General features: G+C 34.5%; 1 protein-coding gene and 1 long non-coding RNA gene across 6 annotated transcripts in view; both read left to right on the plus strand.

Annotated features, from left to right (window-relative positions):
• Positions 1-1,584, plus strand: part of LOC145539473 (uncharacterized) — a 131,106-nt gene extending 129,522 nt beyond the window's left edge. For all 4 annotated transcript variants that reach the window (XM_081573547.1, XM_081573553.1, XM_081573551.1 and 1 more), the window contains one exon: positions 1,070-1,584. The gene's annotated coding sequence lies outside the window, so the exon portion shown is untranslated. The remainder of the gene's footprint in view (positions 1-1,069) is intronic.
• The window catches only part of LOC145539474 (uncharacterized), a 473,974-nt gene that overhangs the window by 100,980 nt on the left and 354,982 nt on the right, over positions 1-18,012 (plus strand). The window lies entirely within an intron of this gene.

An 18,012-nucleotide genomic window follows, 5' to 3' on the forward strand; every position in this document is an offset into this window, starting at 1 on the left:
ATTTCTGTAGTCCCCTCAATTTTTTTCTGTCATTTTTATGATCAAGATGATTCTCTCCCTCCTCCTCTCTCTCTTTCCATCTCCCTCTCTCCATCCCTTCTTTCCTCTCTTTCTGTCTCTTCCTCCTTTAAATTCTAAGAGGCAACTCATAAGTTCAGTTCAGTCACTTGGTCATGTCCGACTCTTTGCGACCCCATGGACTGCAGCACGCCAGGCTTCCCTGTCCATCACCGACTCCTGGAGCCTGCTCAAACTCATGTCCATTGAGTTGATGATGCCATCCAACCATCTCATCCTCTGTTGTCCCCTATATGTTGGCTGGTGTTAAAAATGGTTCACTAATTCATTTCTGATACTTCTTTCCTCTAATGTTAACATCTGATAACTTGTTTGGTGGCTTTAAGAAACTTCCTTGGATAATTGTTTCAGTATCTGTTTACTCTGTTTGTTGGTGTTTGTTATCTCTTGTCTTAGCTTATCTTTGTTTCACAGCTCAGCTGCATTTTTTTGGTTCTCCATGGTCCTCTTGTAATTTATGTATGTTTTGTGATAATTTGTCTTATAATAGAATTTCATTTCTTCCCTCTTCCTTCCCAAATTTGGAGGTTAATGCAGCATCTTCCTTCCCAAGGCTTCTGTTCTTTTAGATCTGCACCATCATAGAAATATTCTCCAGAGACTAGGCAAGGAAAACTATCTTGGCCTCAAAACAAGTTGAAATATGTAAAAGTGGTTCGTTATCATGGCCTTTTCCACACTAATGGAATACTTTACTTATATATAAAATAATTTCTCTTTATAATAAATAAGATATGCTCTTGATCTCTATTTTGGAGAAAATATCATGTGAAAACTTACATCTGAGAATGGAAAGAATGGATCAAATTATGCTGGCAAAAATTCGCATTCTTTATTGAACTAGATAAGCTTTTCCAATATTCAATGAGATAAGATTTTTTAAATGTATTATGTAATTTTTCCTTCTGTTTTCATTCATTTCTATTACTCATTGTAGTTCCTTATAGAAGATTTCTAAATTTTTGTTCATTTGTTGGCCCTTTTCTCCAAGTTGCCATCTCCAAGTGGACGTGAATGAAAATCTTGACAGCAACATGGAATTGACTTTGAGAACCTGTTTTGATGTAAAGGAATACACAAGAGTTCGTCTGATTGTAAAGATCTGCAAAAACTCATGTATTTCTGTTATGATTTCTGAGCATCTTTTAAAAGATCAGAGTATTTTAAGCTGAATAGAATGATGCAAATATAAGGATCTTGAAAGGTCATGAAGTTGCTCAACCTTTGAGGGAAATAACAAATTCATTTTGAGTTAATACTCAGGGGCAAGTACATTAATAATATTTAAGGTAACCCTTAATTTCACTCAAAGCTAGACTTTTGATGATAGAATGTTAAAAAAAATACATCTTGATTTATAATGAAAACTGCCATTAAAAGATTAGAGTTAGCAGATTGATATTGATCCATTTAATGGGTAGCAGCAAACTTATTTCTTTTCATCAGGTTTGCATTTGCACATTTATCTGTTTCAGAGGCCAATCCAATAAAGCCTCTTATTTGACATTACCTTCCTGTGTCCTGCAGTGTTTGCTTTAGTTGAATTAAACCCTGATTGGTGCTAGTTTCCTGAGGGCATTGGTATACTTGCCATTGTAGAATGATTTCTTTCACAAGACCTTTTTCTTTGTACCTTTTGAAGTTGGTATCCTTTCCACTGTGAAATGACCTGGGTTTGTAAGCAGGAAGATAACCATGGTATCTGATTGTACCACACCACCTGGTAATACCTGCTATGCTTAAATAACTCTCCAATTATGTGGCCTTATTCCATATTATGATGAGAACTGAATGACATTTTCTCAGTTATCTTATCCACTTACAGGTAGAAGTTCTAATTTTTGAATGAATAGCAAAATAAATTTTTTGGTAACAAACACTGAAGCCCCTAATTTTGATAAAGATACTGATCTTTGGAAAGGACAAAGACTCCTAACTTCCAATTATATGTGATAAATCATTAAAATGAAAGCATTATGTGTATGCATATGTATTTATAATTGCCCAGGCTTTGGTGATTTTGCAGCCATAAATTTGCTTGTTTTCTAAAATAAATGTTTGAAAACTTTTTCCATAGCAGAATGAAATGTAATGATTAAATAGCTTAATGCATCCATATCTTTGCTTTTCTTTGTTCCATTCTGCCTTGTCTACTTCAGCATCATTGAACATATAGCATACATTGGAGAAACAGCATAGCATAAAAGTTCAAGACCCTTGAGACACATAATCTGTATTAAAATCCCAAAAGATGAAAGTGAAAGTGGCTCAGTTGTGTCCAGCTCTTTGCCACCCCATGGACTGTAGCCCACTGGGCTCCCCTATTCATGGAATTCTCCAAGCAAGAATGCTGGAGTGGGTTGCCATATGCCCTCCTCCAGGGAATCTTCCTGACCCAGGGACCTGACCTGGGTCTCCTACGTTGCAGGCAGATTCTTTACTGGCTGAGCCACCAGTGAAGTCCATTCAAATCCCAAATCCCAAATATGCCTTTAAATGTTCTCTGGCCTTGCATGTAAAATGTGGATAATAGCACTTGCTTGTAAGATTATTGTTAAGGTTAAATGAAATAAAAATATGTCAAATATTAGTGTCATTTATTATTAATGCCCTCCCATTACCATATTTGGTACCCACCGCAGCATCCCATGTCCTTCCTCGGTGATAATTCTTTTAATTTCCTTGGGAAAATCCTCCTTAATGTGATTTTGTAAAATCTGTACTTCATGTGCTCTGTCTTGCCCAAGCCAGAGGGTGAGCATGAGACTCTCCTAGCCAACTGGAACATCATTCCAAGTAGTTTAAAAACAAACAAACATGTTTATTGATGAGTTATTAATAAGCAGTAGACTACACAACTATTAAAGAGTCCAGACTGGTGAATTTTTACACCCTTATAAACCCATGGAACCACTCAAAGATAAAGATAGATAATATTTCCTATACTACAGAAACATGCTTCATGCCATTCCTAGTCACTACTGATAAGGTAACCTGTATAGTGACTTCTATCTGCATAGGATAGTTTTGTATATTTTTGAGGTTACTGTTACTGTAATTATAATATATATTATATCATTTTGTTTTTTGGTGTTTAGGTCTTTTTTGGTGACAATATGTCTGAAGTACATCCATATTGTATATGTCTTGTTTTTCATTGCTGTATATTAACCTAATTTTAGGAAGATATCATACTTGATCCAGCCTACTGTTGGTAAACATACCGATTTGCTCATTTTAAATAAAGCTGCATGAATGCTGTGATACATATCTTTTGATGAGACAATGCATTCAGTTCCATTAGTATGTAAGTAGGAGTTGAGTCACTAGATCATAGACCATTGTGTACAGAAAATTATCTTTTTAATAAACGCTTCCAAAGAATTTTCCAAAGAAGTTATATTTCTACCATCTATGAATGAGAATTATAATTGTTCCAAATCCCTGGCAATACTGGACATTGTTAGGCATTTTATTGCTGCATATGAGTTTATATTAGTGATACCTAATGAGTTTACTTTGTTATTTCCTGAATACTTCTTATGTTGAGCTACTTTTAATGATTTTTTGCCATTCGGATTCTTCTTTTATGAAGTATCTGTTGAAGAATTTTCTGCAGTTTTTATTGTTTTTTTCAATCATTGTCTTAATAATTTCTAAGAATTCTTTATATATTCTAGAAATGAGTCTGTTACTGAAATATACATTGCAGTTATTCTTCCCAAATCATGATTGCATTTTTACTCTTTCGTTGTTTTTGAGGAACAGGAATTCTCAGTTTTAATAACATCCATTTTATCTTTTATCTAATTTTTTCACTAATATTTATTTTCTGTTTAAGAACTACCTACTCCCAAAGTCATGATGGTGATTTCTTATGCTGATTTCTCGATTTATTTTTTACCTCTCACATTTAAATCTAGGCATGCTAAGTCGTGTCAATTGTGTTTGACTCTTTGTGATTCTATGGGCCATACATAGCCCACCAGGCTTCTCTGCCCATGTGATTCTCCAGGCAAGTATACTTGAGTGGGTTGCCATGCCCTTCTCCAGACGATCTTCCTGACCCAGGGATCAAACCCACGTCTCAAATTAAAATTTTTTGTATACTGTGTTAACCAGCATCTCTTATTTAAAAAAATCCTGTTCCCTATTTGATTACCTTGGCACCTCTGTCACAAATCAAGTGATGTCATATATTGCTTCTGTATATTGACTTGTGAAAATTATATTAAATTGGACTACTTTGCTATCCTTAGTCCAACATTTATATCATCTTAATTACTGAAACTTTATAATGTATCTTGTTATTCAGTAGTTTAAACCAATAATGTTGATTTCTTTATAGGAATGTCTTGGCTATTCTAGTTTGTTCATATTTTCATATAGAATTTAGTATCAATCTCTCAACTTACATAAAAATAAATACCTGAGACCTTGGAACATTTAAAAAAATTCTATAGATCAATAAAGAGAAACTGACATAATGAAATATTGAGTCTTGCATACTATAGATATGGTATATCCCTCTTTTTATTTACCTCTCCATTATTTTCATTCCATATTTTGTAGTTTTCAGTAGTCTTGCATATATTTTTCTGGATTTATTAATGGTAACATGGTAGTATTTTAAATTACATTGTATCTTTAAGTTTCTATTGTTTATTGCTGCTATATAAAATACTATTGATTTTATATAGTGAGTTTGTAGCAAATAAATCTTTAGGTTTTCTGTATGCATATTTCTAAAAATTTACAATCTTTATACTGTTTTCCCTTATATCACATTATAGTGGCTGACATATTTAAGAAAATGTCAATTAAAACTAGTGTGAGTAAATATGTTTGCAGTGTTACTAACCTCAAGGAGAAAGTAAAAAATTATTTTGTATTTCTAATTTGATGAAATTTTTTGTCTTGAAATATTAACTTTTAGGAAGTGTTTTTTGGCAGCTATTCAGATTGTCATATGTTTTCCTCTTTATTTATTTAATGTGTTTTCAGTTAATTTATCTGGTTCACCTAAATTCCCAAAATGATTAGAATAAAATTATTAATAATACATCTTCACTGTATATTTTGATGTTTCCAGGTTTGAGGCATATCCTCTTTTCTATTCATGTTAGTAAAAATTTGTATTTTCCCCCTTTTTATTATTCTAACTAGAGGTTTAATAAGTAGAAGAACAAGAACCAATTTTATCTTTGTTGATTTTCCTTATTTCATGATATTTTCTATTTCAATAATATTTTAATCTTTTTATTTTTAGTTAATCCTTTTATTCCCTTAGTTTATTTTTTATATCATTTTGAGATGGAATATTAGATACATAACTTCCAGGCTAATATAATTCTAAACATGTCCCTCTAAATACATTTTTTAACTGTATCCAGTGGATTTAAATGTCATACTTTTAATTTTGTTGTGAATACATTCTAATTTTCATAGTGATATCCTTTTTGACCCATGCATTGTTTAGAAGCATGTTTCTTAATTTGCAAGCAATTTTTTGAGGAATTTTTATCTTGAGAAGAATACCACAGGAAAATGGTCAAAAGTGATCACATTAATGAGGCTGTTTTTGAGTCTGCCACCAATATCTTCTTACCTACCTTCCCCATTCAGTGCTTTCTTGATTTCATGAATTACTCCATATCCATCCGATTAATTTATCATTTTTTTTTGCTTATGCTACTCATAGTTGCTTTCTGTTTCTTTAATTGAGAACTTACATGACACTCTATTTACAAAATACTCTGTTCTACAATTCTTTGTATCTTTCTGTTCAAATTTTGTCCAATAGCCAAGATCCAATTTAAGTCACACTTCATTTGAGATATACCTACAACCTCTTTTGCAAACTAAAAATGCTCTTTTTCCCAATTTATTCATTATCAGCCAAAATTGAATTCAGAACAAAACATATTACAGGGGGTTAAGGGGAGGGTGTATCAAAAATGATAAAATGTTGATGTCAACATAATTATCTTAAATGGGTATGCACCTAACAACAAAACTTCAAAATGTATAAAACAAAAGTAGATTAAAAAAACTAGAAAGGAAGAAGAGACAGACACAAAATTATATTTGAAATCTTTAATGTTTAACACCCTTCAATCCTAGATGTCCAGTAATTAATAGACCCAGTAAATAGAAAATTAGTTGACTATAAAAGATTTAAATGTCACTGTCAGTGCATGTGAACTAATTGACATTTATAAAACACTTCAACCAATAACAGAAAACTACTCATTTTTTTCAAATGCCCATGGAACACTCACCAAGCTGCACCATATTCTGAGCTAACAGTCAGTTATCTTTTTTTATAAAGAGCAAAATAATAAATATTTTAGGCTTTATGATCCATATAATATCTCTCAGCACAATTCACCTTTGCTGTTGTCATGCAAAAGCACCTCTAAACAATACAGAAACAGCTTCACAATTTTTTATGAAGTCAGATATCCATTTGCCATTCATTGCAATAATCTCCTTCCTCTCTAGATTTTTACCCACGTGAAATAAAAATGTATGTTTACACAAAAAATCTGTGCACAAATGATTTATTGGCTTTATCTATGATCACCAAAACCTGGAAATAATACAGATGTCCCACAACTAGGGAACGGATTAACAAACTGGTGCATCCACAATGGAAGAGTACTCATTTCTACAGAGAAATAAATGGCTGTTACATGCAACTGCATGGATGCATCTCAAATGCCCTATGCTAAAATGAAAGATGCTAGTTTAAAACATGCTATAAACTGTACGATTTGATATATATAACATCTGGAAAAGACAACACTCTAAGGGCTGATGACATATCAATGACTGTTAAAGGATTTAACAGGAGTTTAGGGTAAAGGTTAACTGCAAAATTCTAAGGAAAACATTTGGGTAGTAGTAGAACTGTTCCATATCTTTATTGACAGTGATTGTGTTGATTGATGTGTTTTTTAAAAAACTTATAAAACTTCACACTGTTTATCAGTAAACTTTACTATATGCCAGTGGCCTTCCCTGATAGCTCAGTTGGTAAATAATATGCCTACAATGCAGGACACCCCAGTTCGATTCCTGAGTCAGGAAGATCTGCTGGAGAAGGGGTAGTCTACCCACTCCATTATTCTTGGGCTTCCCTTGTGGCTCAGCTGGTAAAGAATCTGCCTGCAATGAAGGAGACCTGGTTTGATCGCTGAGTTGGGAAGATCCCCTGGAGAAGGGAAAGGCTACCCACTCCAGTATTCTGCCCTAGAGAATTCCATGGACTGTATAGACCATGGGGTCTCGAAGAGTTGGACAGAACTGAGCCACTTTCACTTTCACGCGTATTCTTGAAAGGCCCTGAAAATGACATAGGAGTCGACACTGGGAGTGAGGAAACTGTGAAGGGTCTCTTTATCCACTTAAGTACATCATAATTCAACCTCAGTTTCAAAGAGAAACTCCCTTTGCCTCTACTTTATGAATTAAACTTAAAAAAAAAAATGTTTAACTTGAATAGCAGAGTATACTTTGTTGTGTACTAGATTCTGGTTTATAAGAAAGAAAACATCTCACTATATAGTTCCTGGACTTTGTTGCCCTTAAGAATCCAGAGAATTTTCTTAAAGAAGCTACTTCTACTGCGCCTTTGTCATTTCTTGCACGGACTATTACATGACCTCCTCCTTCCCTGCATTTGCCAATGTTACTTGTGGGCACAGTCAGGGAGGGAGAGAATGGGATGAATGGAGAGAGTAGCATCAACATATATACACCATCAGGTGAAAGATGGATAGCTGGTGAGAAGTTGCTGTGTGACACAGGAAGCCCAATCTTGCCCTCCCTTAAATCCATTCCACATAAATGATAGTATCAGTTCAGTTCAGTAGCTCAGTCGTGTCCCACTCTTTACGACCCCATTAATTGCAGCACGCCGGGCCTCTCTGTCCATGATACAGTAAATATGGAGAACAGAGAATAAAAAAAAATTGGGAATAAATCTACCATATGACCCAGCAATCCCACTATTGGGCATATACCCTTAGAAAACCATAATCAGAAAAGACAAATGTACCCCAATGTTCATAGCAGCACTAATTACAATAGCCAGGACATGGAAGCAACCTAGATGTCCACTGACAGATGAATGGATAAAGAAGATGTAGTACATATATACAGTGGAATACTACTCAGTAATAAAAAGAATGAATGAGTCAGTTCTAGTGAGGTGGATGAACCTAGAGTCTGTTATACAGAGTGAAGTAAGTCAGAGAAAAGAAAATATATTAATACATGTGTATGGAATCTAAAAAAAATGATATTGAAACAATTTGCAGGGAAGGAATGGAGATGCAGATGTAGAGAATGGTCTTGTGGACACAATGGGGGAGGGAGAGAGTGGGATGAATGGAGAGAGTAGCATCAACATATATACACTATCAGTGTTAGATGGATAGGTGGTGAGAAGTTGATGTGTAGCACAATATGCTGTGAAGCCGAATCTGGTGCTCTGTGATGATCTAGAGGGATGGGATGGAGGGAGAGGAGGGAGGCTGTGGAAGAAGGGGGTGTAAGTATAATTATGGCTGATTTGCATTTGTTGTATGGCAGAAACCAATACAATGTTGTAAATTTTTTAATTAAATAAAAAATAGAAAAAAGTAAAATATTTAAAGCTTGATCATATCATATCATCAAAGCCCCTTAACTAGCTCCCTCCATGTATGTCACAGTATGCATTTTAAAGATTTTTTCAAAGTGTCTTAGGGCCTGCCACTTGGAGTGAACATAATGTGAAGAATGGCCCCTTCCTTTTTCTAGATACACTAATTTCAACAGAGAAACTTTTCATGAATTAAAATTCTTCTTTGGGTTATTCAAATGAAATAATGTATCTTTAGAAATAGGTTAAAACCATAAACTCTTATGATAAAGGATGTTTTCTTAATATGACAAATAAGTCTGTGGTGATTTATTCTATTCTGTCCTCTCCAACACATTTACTACTGCTGCCCTACTATTTCCTTAGTGCTACGGAATTTGCTCACTGTGGTTTTACTGCCAGGAATGCCCTTAATCCTTTCCTTTCCTTTCCTTGGTTAAATTTTACTAATATATTTAGACTCATTTAAAGAGGTATCTATATGGAACCCAAACTGGGTTAGCTATTTCATTATTCCATTTTATATATTACTTTGAGCACATTTTCACATTTTATCAATTGCTTAAGTGAGTCAGGCCTCATCCTTTGGATCTCTTTTGGTCTGTTCTGTTTTGATCTACACCCACTCCCTTGGTGATCTCATTCACTTCCATGCCTTTTTATATCATCTATATACTGATGATTCACGAAATTATCTCATTTTGACATAGCCATTGAAATAAAGACTAGTATAATGAACTTCTTACTTAAAATTTTCGTTTGTATGTGTAGTAAGTAGCTCAACCTTGTTCAAACTGAACTTCTTTACACCTCCAGTATAAATCTTTTCTTTATGAAATATTTCATTTTTTAGCTAATAGCAATAGTGTTAGCCTTGTTGTCAGGCCAAAATCCACAAATACATGCCTGACTCCTTTCTCTTTAACAATCAATATCTGATACATAATACAATCCCTTTATTATCAAAATATACTAATATGTTTCCAGTTATAATATTTCAGTGTATTCCCCTTAAAGGCCACTTCTTCAGCTAATTACAAATATACCTCTGGACAAAATTTAAAAGGAATTAAATGATATATTTTACAAACTCGGGGTTTTATTATAACCCTCTAGAGGATGTTGGTGTTTTTGTCTTAAAAAACAAATTAGTTATGTTCAGACTGGGCAGTTGTTCAGTCACTAAGTCATTTCTGACTCTTTGCAACCCCATGGACAGTAGCCCACCAGGCACCTCTGTCTATGGGATTATTTCAGGCAAGAATACTGGAGTGTGTTGCCATTCTCTTCTAGAGGGAATCTTCCCCACCCAGGGATTGAACCTGGGTCTCCTGCATTGCAGGCATTATCTATATCACCTGAGTCACCAGGGAAGTCCTCAGACTAGGCAGAGTGATACAAATCCCACTTTAGTTTTTAAAACCTTGAGTCTGTGGATGTGCAGCTATCTTTGTTTGCCAGTGCAATTGTATGGTAGTTTGAGCATTCTTTGGCATTGCCTTTCTTTGGGATTGGAATGAAAACTGACCTTTTCCAGTCCTGTGGCCACTGCTCAGTTTTCCAAATATGCTGGCATATTGAGTGCAGCACTTTCGCAGCATGCAAAGAATAGCAAGGGGAGGTAAGAAAGCCTTCCTCAGCGATCAGTGCAAAGAAATAGAGGAAAACAACAGAATGGGAAAGACTAGAGGTTTCTGCAAGAAAATTAGAGATACCAAGGAAACATTTCATGCAAAGATGGGCTCACTAAAGGACAGAAATGGTATGGACCTAAGAGAAGGAGAAGATATTAAGAAGAGGTGTCAAGAATACACAGAAGAACTGTACAAAAAAGACCTTCACGACTCAGATCATCACGATGGTGTGAACACTCACCTAGAGCCAGACATCCTGGAATATGAATTCAAGTGGGCCTTAGAAAGCATCAATATGAACAAAGCTAGTGGAGGTGATGGAAATCCAGTTGAGCTATTTTAAATCTTGAAAGATGATACTGTGAAAGTGCTGCACTCAATGTCAGACTTTATTTTTGGGGGGCTCCAAAATTGCTGCAGATGGTGATTGCAGCCATGAAATTAAAAGATGCTTACTCCTTGGAAGAAAAGTTATGACCAACCTAGATAGCATATTAAAAAGCAGAGACATTACTTTGCCAACAAAGGTCTGTCTAGTCAATGCTATGGTTTTAGTGGCCATGTATGGTTGTGAGAGTTGGACTGTGAAGAAAGCTGAGCGCCGAAGAATTGATGCTTTTGAACTGTGGTGTTGGAGAAGACTCTTGAGAGTCCCGTGGACTGCAAGGAGATCCAACCAGTCCATCCTAAAGGAGATCAGTCCTGAGTGTTCGTTGGAAGGACTGACGTTGAAGCTGAAACTCCAATACTTTGGCCACCTCATGCAAAGAGCTGACTCATTGGAAAAGACCCTGATGCTGAGAAAGATTGAAGGCAGGAGGAGAAGGGGACACCAGAGGATGAGATGGCTGGATGGCATCACCTACTCAATTGACATGAGTTTGGGTAAACTCTGGGAGTTAGTGATGGACAGGGAGGCCTGGCGTGCTGCGATTCATGGGGTCGCAAAGAGTCGGACACGACTGAGCGACTGAACTGAATGGAACTGAACTTATTTGCCAGTTTCAGTAATCAGATTGAAATTGTATGGATCCATACATAGAGTTGGGCTTTCCAGGTGGCATTCGTGGTAAAGAATCTACCTGCCAATACAAGAGATGTGTGTTCAATCCCTGTATTCAGGAGATCCCCCAGACTATGAAATGGCACCCCCCCCCCCAGTATTCTTGCCTGGAAAATTGCATGGACAGAGGAACTTGATGGACTGAATTCCAAGAGGCCCCAAAGAGTCAAACAAGCAATAGATAGAATTAGGTGTCATTTTCTCTGGCTCGCCCCACCTGTGGTTTCTCTTCATTCAGTGGCTTACATTATCTGCTTTGTACGCTTCTTTTGGCTATAAAGTTGGCCTGGTTGCTAATGGAGTTGTAGCTATACTCTGCTCTCCTCTATTACTGGAGAATACACTTGTGATGAAACTATAAGTAGAGGGAAATAATAAACTCAGTTTGGCACTATGCTGATTACTTCTCTGCATTTTAAATACCCACGAACACTGCGTGTTTTCATTATTGTTGATTTTGTCTTCTCTGATTTTTTCCTTTGTTAGTCTTCCTAGATATTTGTCAACTTTTTGAATTTTTCCGAAAAGAAGAGTATTGTTTCATGGATTATCTTTTTTTTAATTTGCAATTTAATTGATTTCTGATCTTATCCTTATTATTTCTTTCATTCTACTTATTTGAGACTTATTTTACTCTAAATCTTGAGATTGACGCTTAGATTATTGACTCTAGACTTTACCCTTTCCTAATAATGTATACATTTAGTATTTTAAATCTATTGCCCAGCACGTTTTGCCATGTCTTACAAATTTGGATATGTTCTGTTTCTATTCAGCTCAATGTGTTTTTAATATGTAATTTCCCTTGAAACATCCTCATTAATATATGAAATATTCTATGTATTACTTAGTTTCCAAAATTTTGGAGCTTTTTATAACTTTTGTTTATTGATCTCTGGCTTAATTCCACTGTGACCAGAGAACACACTTGATTTCAATTCTGCTGACTTCATTGAAGAATGTTTTATGGCCCAAATATGACCTATCCTGGTATATTTCAATACCACCTGAAGAAAACATATACTCTGCTATTTGGTGGAGTATTCTGTAAATGTCAATTAGATTTTTCAGTGGATGTTGTGTTTCTATGTTTTTTATGATTTTCTATGTAGTTTTTATATCAGTTGGTGAAATGGGACATGCATGTCTCCAAATATGATTATGAATTTTTCTTTTTTCCTTTTAGTTATATCAGTTTTTGCCTCACATATATTCTATAGTGCATGCATATTTAAGACTATGTCTTCTTTGTAGATTGGTCTTTTTATAAACATGTCCTTTTCTGTCTCTAGCTATAAATATAAATATAGTTCTGGATTCCACTTTATCAGATATTAATATAGCTACTACTGTTTTCTTTGATTAAAGTTTACATGATATACCCTTTTTCTTATACATTCAGTATACCTATATTTCTACATTTGAATTTAGTTTCTTCTAGGTAGACTATAGCTAGATCATATCTTTAAAGCCTACAATTGGGTCCATTAAGCATATATACCTGTTAAGACCTAAGTTGGACATTTTACTTTTTATATTTTTTTTCTCCTTTCATTATTTTATTAATTCTTCCCCAGGCTTCTTTTGATATTCTTGTACTTGTATCAGAATTTCATTTTAATTTACCTATACTGTTTTTGTTTTTTTGTTAGTGTACCTTTCTTTCTTTCTTTTTTTTTAATTGGTTGTTGTAAGTATCAAATGCACATAACATGAAGTCTACTCATGTCACCATTTTTCCAGTTTAGGTGAAGTTTATGATTCTCTACCACTCTCAATTTATAATATAATTGTCTTAACTATTCTCTCTATGAAAATTCAGGAGAACATTAGGAGGTGTAATTTTTGCTTCTAGCACCAAACATTAATTGAAAGTGAAAATGTTTGTCTCTCAGTTGTGTCTGACTCTTTGCAACCCCATGAGCTACAATCCAAGCTCCTTTGTTCAAGGGATTCTCCAGGCCAGAATACTAGAGTGGATTGCCATTTCTTTCTCCAGGGGATCTTCCCAACCCAGGGAATTGAACCTGGATGTCCTGTATTGCAGGCAGATTCTTTACCAACTAAGCCACTAGGGAAGATCCAAACATTATTTATAAAATTCAAAAGCAGAAGGAAAATATATTATTTGTACCAATATTCTTTACTTTGAATTGTTTATTTCTTCATTCTTAATAATGCACAATTTCTTCTTTTGTTGTTTTCTTTATGTTTAGAGAATTTCCTTTAGCCATATTTTACGGGCAGATTTGCTGGTGACAAGTCTTCTTAGTTTTTCTTCTTTTGAGAATGTCATGATTTGCTCTTCCTTCCTAAAATATTTCCACTGGATATAAAATTCTAGATTGATGGCACTGTTTTCCAGCACTTGAAAAATGTTGTGTCTCTCCTTTTCACCTTCACAATATTCTGTAAGAAATATTTTCATTTAATTTGTTTTTTTCACTATAGGTATAGTGTCATTTCACTCGTAGCTTTTTTAAGTGTTCTCATTGTCCTGAGTTCTCAGAAATCTTACTACAATATGCGTGGTGTAGAGTTCTTGAGTTTCCTATTTGACATTTACTTAGGTTCTTGAATCTGTTGGTTCATATCTTCTACCAAATTTTAGATGCTTTTAACCATTATTTGTTAGAATAAATTTTCAGTCTCACCCTGATTCTTGTTTCCTGGGACTTCAATAAAGAAATGTAGATCTTACAGGTAAGATCTCACAAGTCTGAGACACCATTCTTTTTTTAAGCTGATTTTCTCTCTCCTTTTTTCAGATTGTGTGATTTATACTGTTCTCTCTTCACAGTCACTGATCCTTTTCTCTCTTTAAGTCTTGTCTTGAGATCACCTATTACACTTTGATTTCAGTTATTTTAAGTTTCTGTTGCATTTCTTTGTCTCTATAACTTCTACTTCTTTGCTGACATTTTCTATTTATTGCTGAGAACTTAGATTTTTAAAAATTTGTTTCTAGTATGCTTCTACCTACTTGGGTTTTTCCTCCCAGCTTTATTGAGATATAGTTGACATATACCATTATATAAGGTTAAGATGTACAATGTGATGATTTGATCCTCATAAATATTATGAAATGTTCACCACAGGAACATTACTTATTATAAAATATTTTTATCCCTGAGTTGGGAAGATCCCCTGGAGTGGGTAATGGCAACACACTCCTGTTTTCATGTCTGAAAAATCGCATGGAGAGAGGAGGAGCCTAGCAATCTACAATCCATGGGGCTGCAAAGAGTTGGACATGAATGAGCACAAAGTATCTCACAAATTATCATTTATGTTATTGTTACGAGGAGAATATTAAAGCTCCATTCTCACAGTGATTTTCAGGTATACAGTACTTGGTACAGTACTTATGCAGTACTTATTACAGTGTTGTTATTATAGTCACCATACAATACATCAGCTCTCCAAAACTTATTCATTTTTTAACTGCAAGTTTGTACCCTTTGACAAACATATCCCAATTTCCCCACCCCTTAGCTCCTGAAAAGCACTATTATACTATCTTTTTCTACGAGTTTTAAATTCCACAAAAAGTGAATTTACATGTCATTTGTATTTCTTTGTCTGATTTATTTTGTCTAGCATACTCCCCTCAAGATCTATCCTTGTCATTGCAAATGACAGAATTGCATCCTTTTTTATGACTGAATATATGTATGTGTATATATATATGTATGTATATATATATATACACACACACACACACATATGTTCACATAAAATGCACATAGGAGTACAGATATCTCCTTGAGAAAGTGATTTTATCTTCACCTAACTTCACCTTCACTTCATTCAGAAGTGGGATTGCAGGATATATGGTAATTCTATTTTTAATTTTTTTTAAGGAATCTCCATGCTATTTACCAAAGTGGCCACACTAATTTACAGTCCCACCAAAATGCACCAGGGATCCCTTTTATTCACATCATCACTTTTTTTTTTTTGTCTTTTGAAACAATTTTATGAGCGATTCTTTAAAATCATTGTGAGATAATCGTATCATGTCCATCACTTCACTTTTGATGTTTATTGATTTTTTAAGAATTGAGTTCAGATTTCCTTGGTTCCTGATATCATGAATGACTATTAATTTTGGAGATTTTGAGTATTATGTTAGGAGAAATTGGATTTTACTTTAACCTTGTATTTAAATTGTCATGCCTAGACATGGTTGTTGCAGGCAGAGAAAGGAATTCTTTATGTTGAGTGTTAGGAAGTCTAGGCTTTAACTTTTGAAAATATCTTTTTTTTTTTATTCTCTATTAAAAGACTATTTTTACTGGATTTAAAATAAAAAGTTTATTTTTTTAAATTTTATTTTCAGCTCTTTAAAGTGTTACTACATGTTGTTTTTTTTTTTTTGATTTACATTGTTTTCATTGCAAGGTTTAAAGTTATGTTATGCCTCTTTTTACCATTATAGACAGATTGACTTTTATTTTTCTATAGCTGCTTTAAAAATTTCGTTTTATTATCACTTGGTTATGGTATAGCCTTTTGATTTGTTGAACTTCTCAGATATTTGAATGAGCTGATATTTGTATAAATATGTTTCTACTCTTCCAATTAGACATATGTTAGACCCTTTGAAATTATGTCACAAGTTCTTGGTCATCATTGAGCACTTCATTCTCCTGTGGTTTGGTTTGGACATTTTCTCTTTCTATGTCTTTAGGTTTACTAATCTGTTCTTACAGAAGTGTTTAATCTGTTTTAAAGTCCATGCTCTATCTGTTGGTATTTTTCAACCTTCAAAATTTTATTTATATATCTTCCATTTCTTTCTTTATTTTAATCATGTTTTCTTTTAATTTTTTGCATATATTTATAATGACTCCTTTAAAATCTTTATTTGCTAGTGCAAATATTTCTGTCCTTTGTGTTTCCTTTAATACTTTTTTTTTTTCCTACTAGGGTCATTGTTTTTTTTTCCTCTCTCTTTTTTGCATATCTAGCATGCTTTTATTACATACTGGGTATTGTGAAGACTGGTTTAAATGAATTTTATTTTCTTTCTTTAAAGAATGCTAGTTTTTCTTTTGGCTAGGAGTTAAATTTCATACTAATCAGTGTGGTTTTCAAAAGCTTTTGAAAGCTTTTTATCTCAACTGACCTTAACTCTGAGGCTAATTTATCTATGCTAAAAAATATCTGAAGCTTCTGAAGTGTATTCTGAAACCCATAGGTGTTTTGTGAGTTGTTTCTCTGGCAGCTAGGACCTTGAAGTTCTCGATCCATGTTAGTTCTTTTTAAATGCACAGGTCCCTTGTTGTTCTTTCTCCAAAAAATGTCCTGTATGCAGTAAGGAAAAATATTTTGTAGAAAAATGTGAGGGATAATTGCAGGATTTAGCTCATTTGCCCTCACTTATTACTCTCAGGGGAGAAGGGAATGGCAACCCACTCCAGTGTTCTTGCCTGGAGAATCCCAGGGACGGTGGAGCCTGGTGGGCTGCCGTCTATGGGATCGCATAGAGTCAGACACGACTGAAGCGACTTAGCAACAGCAGCAGCATTACTCTCAGGGATCACTGTCCTGCGGTTCCTGTTGTGTGATATCTATGAGTTGCTTTGCATATTTTGTCCTGTTTATACTTATTTATGACAAGACTACAAGTTCAGATTCAGTTATTCTGACACCTCTGGAAATGGATCATTATTCAATTACTAGATATTTTGTTTATTTTATTATCTCTCTTTTCTATTACCAGTTGAGCTCTATGAGGGCAGTGAGTGTGGTGTTTTTGTTTGTTGGTTTTGTTTTCTCTTCTGCTAGAAGAGTTCCTAGTACAGAGGAATAATATAGTGAAATATTTGTTGTTGTCTAAGCTGCTTACTCTTTTGGAGGACAGCACTGTCCTGAGTCTTTAGTTGATTACCTAAAGATTCCCTACGATTACACTCAAACCTTATGGACTGGTATCCTTTTTGAGTGAGTGGTGTCCAAACCCTTCAGCTGTTAAATACATTGATTCTCTTTCCTGATTATTTTCTCTGAAATGGGAAAAATAAGCTTTTCAAGGTCCTGAAGATAAATCACAAATACTATTACCATTTGGTACATTTTTCTTATGTTTTACACTCATGTTTTTTTTTTTTAAATGCTGCTGCTACCTCATCACCAGAATGACTCATTTTCCTGGGCAATGCTTTAAATATAACTGAAACTCTCATCACTTGGTAAAATCATCTGCAACCTTTCAACTTGTAACAGCTATTTCCAGTTGTACCTAACAGCCGCCTCCATCCTCAACACACACACAAAGTTCTCTGCTGGAAAACTTCATCTGTCACTCTTAGTTATGAAGCAGCAGCTTCTACCAGCCTATGTCCCTAAGCTGATTCTATCCATAGATACATTAACAAAAGGTAACTAATGAATGTGTTTCTATGTTTATCATTATTCTTTTTTTGATTGTCCTGGGAACAAAAGCAGAGAATACCAAAACTTATTTTGATGTAGGAAGTTTTGTTGAAAGAAGGAGGAGGCAATGAAGCAGGCCTGAGCTGAAGGGGTATGGGGGAGTTTCAGTTAGCACAGAAGCTAACTGTGCTTCAAATTAGAACCAT

The sequence above is a fragment of the Giraffa tippelskirchi genome, chromosome 2 (genome assembly GCF_054371585.1).
Source record: "Giraffa tippelskirchi isolate mGirTip1 chromosome 2, T2T-mGirTip1v1.2.pri, whole genome shotgun sequence".
Taxonomy (NCBI): domain Eukaryota; kingdom Metazoa; phylum Chordata; class Mammalia; order Artiodactyla; family Giraffidae; genus Giraffa; species Giraffa tippelskirchi.